The sequence below is a fragment of the Phymastichus coffea genome, unplaced genomic scaffold (assembly GCF_024137745.1).
Source record: "Phymastichus coffea isolate CEN01 unplaced genomic scaffold, Cenicafe_Pcof_1.1 PCOF00039, whole genome shotgun sequence".
NCBI classification, from domain to species: Eukaryota; Metazoa; Arthropoda; class Insecta; order Hymenoptera; family Eulophidae; genus Phymastichus; species Phymastichus coffea.
In genome coordinates, this window is record NW_026706850.1 from 2,277,154 (window position 1) to 2,280,971 (window position 3,818).

Below are 3,818 nucleotides of genomic sequence, written 5' to 3' on the forward strand. Positions count from 1 at the left end.
TAGCATGAGTACAAATTTGCAATTTGAAGCAGAACTTTCTCAAGCGAATTCAACGCATGCATAGCGTCACATGAAGTACAATTTAGAGAGCTACGCTCTTCAATGTGCCGTCGCACGTTTCAAGCGTTGCGCACTTTTCCTCGCGCATACACGTGCCTTGCCCATCAATTTTAGTAAAGAGTTAGCACATTGGAAATTCATCTAGGAGCTTTCAAATTCACACAAATTCTGAACTTTGTCACGCTATCTTCGTTAAATTGCAGAAAGACGTTGATATCTGTTTGTTTCTCTTAGATCCGCAAAGACTTAGGTATTTTAGATATTAATTTATTCGTCAGTAGAGAAATATTTTTAAATGTAAAAATTATGTTTCGTGGAAGAAAGATCTAGGATAAATAGCGGAGGATGTTTTTATAATAAATTGAAATTACAAGCATTCCCTCCTTTTATTACTATTTTAAAAAATTAAAAAAAAATGAAAGAAAAGAAATATAGTAGGATTTAAGTAGTTCTAAAATAGCCATCTCAATCCTAATATCTACGATTTATTAAGAAATATTAACTGAATAACCATTAGAGCTTAAGTCTAATATTAATCTTTTACGGTCTTTTTCGACAAGGAATTCATTCATTATGATGCAGTTTGACTTGGCTAGTTGCCGAGAGTTCGCCAGGATGACTTTCCTAAGAAAGGGCATGAGCATGGATACTATCGACTTAGTTACCGCATCAGTCTTAGAGTCTACCTTGTATCTTTTTTATGATACCAATGAATCGACCCATTAACTATTAATATACCAAAAATACAAAAATTTTTAACGGATATATTTCATAGAAGTGTAGGCGGTGGATCCATGAATTCATATAAATCAGCATAGAGCTTTACTTTGGGTACTGGAGAAACAAAAAACTCAGACATTACAAGAATATGCAAAGATTTCTTAAAATGAAGATCGTCTAAAAGAAAATATTACTCCATGTGGAATTCGAAAAGGTACTATAGTATCTGTTAACCTTATTGACCCTAGGAATAGTCTATAAGATGCAAATTCTCGCTTTAAAAAATATTGATTACATTAAATAACCAAAAGAGCACATTACCATCAATAAAGAAGAAACAATAAAAACTTCTAAACCACAGAAAGTTCCACCAACTTTAGAAATACCTTTTTTTTAAGAAAAAACAATATTTGTCAAGCACAAATCTGAATAGATCACGTGGAAAAAACAAAAGACTTTCGCAACCAAGAAAAGTGCTTATTTATTTCATGGAAAAAAATTTAAGCCAAGTTAGTGCTACTACTTTCATTCAGTAGTTTCATGATTTAAGAATAAATAATAAGGGAGAGAATTTTGTGAATGCAATATTAGCGCAATGATGTAATAAAAACGTATTCTTTAGATTGTCTACTAGAAAAAATAAAGAATTATTGTGTAAAATTATTTTCTTCTATTAGAATGTATTAAATTTGCTATAATTTTACTGTAATCTCGAGAAAGAAGCTCGTAATATAATTCGACAATTAAACGTACTTACCTAAGTGGAATTCTATCGGAATTATATGGAGAGCCTCTTCTGAATAGCTCAGTCCCAATCAAATAGATTTTCCTCGTAGCTGTATGTTGGCCCTTTTTTCCTTATAATACGTATTAATAGTTACAGTAAACTTAAAAAATAAGACTTAATCACAGACTGCGCGAGATTATTGCCACGCTACGCCAACATTAATAATAGACGCAGGTTGTCGAGCACCGTAAATTTCTTACTTTAAAAAGTGTAGTATCATCGACATTAAGATGGGGCATGACGATGGGATCTTTTCGAAAGAGGCTCTCCAAATAATTCCGATAAAATTTCACTTAACTAAGTTTATTTAGTAGTTGAATTACAATACTGCTAATGAGTAACCGTCAATATAATTAAATGTCACCCTCCGATAAATATAAAAAATAAGATGGTCCATTAATACGGGACAGGTAAGAGAAGAGAGACCTAGATGTCTTTAGCTTGGTTAAATGCGGGCCGCTGTCACTATAAATTTCGCGAGAACGTCTATTAATTATTGATGTAAGGATTACGCTAATGTAATAACAGATGACTCAGACAAGATGAATTAGTAATCAGTATATTATCGCTCTCTAGAAAACAGTAGATTTCACTAATATTAAAAGCTATTTTATTAAGTTGCATTGATTCAATGTGTGAGTTAGGTTATTTTCATAAACCTTTAGTTAAGAGTAAATACTTTATTTTAGATAACTGAAAACATTGGAACATGATAAAAACTGATGATTATTATACGCGTTATCAGCGATAAAATCCACTGATAAACTTATCACACACCATTTTACAATAATAATGATGTGAAATAACATATAACTAATTTGATATTGACTTCTGTAAAAAATTCTGTTTATTTTTTAATTTTTTCAGGCAGAAACCCTTCTTAAAGCATTAGCGCGAATTTTCAATACTTTTTTCAGAACTACTTAAGCAAACATGACTAAAACCAGAACAGACATTTTTTTTTTCTCACAACTGCAGCTGGTTATTTTCGAAAAAATAAGAAAAGTACAAGAGCTATGAACGGTAGCAGAAGGTGAGCACACGGTATGAAGGAGGTCGTTTGTTATCGTTGCTCGAGCTACGATTATCTTAAAAATCGAAAAATATTGAGGGGCTATAATTAGCAAATATTTTATTAGGTCGCGAAGCTTTTTAAAGGAGAGGAGGAGAATAAACGAGCCGTTTTGAATATTCAAGAAGAAACGCAAGGCACGTACGAGATGACCGTGCGATAGGTAACCACCCACAAGTAAAAAAATTGGTTAAAATGTTTAGCAAAACTATATCAAATGATTGGTCTAAAAATTGTATTTAAAAATAGATTTATCCAAGTTTACTGAATTTTTCCACTATTTTTCTTGCGCGCACGAGCTTAAAACTTAACAATTCCCTATGACAACTAACAGAACGATTTGATTACCAATAGAGTCTGTGAAGTCTTGTTTTTATTACATGGACATACATAGTTACTGGTTGATTAATTGTTGAGTAGTAGATACAACAGTACGTGATTCAAATGTCGTATAATCGTAATTTATTAGCTACCTTTTGATGTATTACGAATATTACCATACTAGGTTATTACCATATTACTACCATATTGAAATCGTGATTACTGCTGTTCAGTCAAACATATTTTTGATATATGAGTAATGAACTATTATATAATAGGTGGACGTATATTGAAATGATTCCTCAATTGATTTATTGAAGAGTTCATTTAAAATTTGCAGTTAATTTAGCAAAGACGCAATAATTCTCACGAATGAATATTTTAGATTGCATCCAAAATTAGGTAAGTAAATTATAGAAAAGAAATAACTTGAAAATATGTTATTCAACGCTCATCAAAACGAATTCCTTGGATTCTGCAATTGGAGATAACGTTTTTACAGTATGAAACGAAAATGCTACGTCTCCGATATTTTTACTTCAGCTAAGATAGCAAAGAATTTGTAAAAGTGGAGTTTCAAAGCACGCATACGTACCTTGCGAGATCTCGGTAAACGTGTATTTCGAAGCCTCTATTTTGAATAATCGACAACTGACATTTACTCGATTCAGGCCACAAGCTAAAAATGCCTCGAGATCAACTAAAAAATTAAATGAGGCTTTACAAGTATGCTAGCTTCTGCTGTTTGATTTCACTTTTAAAGTTTTTAATGAAGTTAATCCTTCAATCCCTCCTAATTTTTTAATACACCTATGTTATAAAAATATTTAGCCTGTTTTGCATGACCTTTTGTAATAA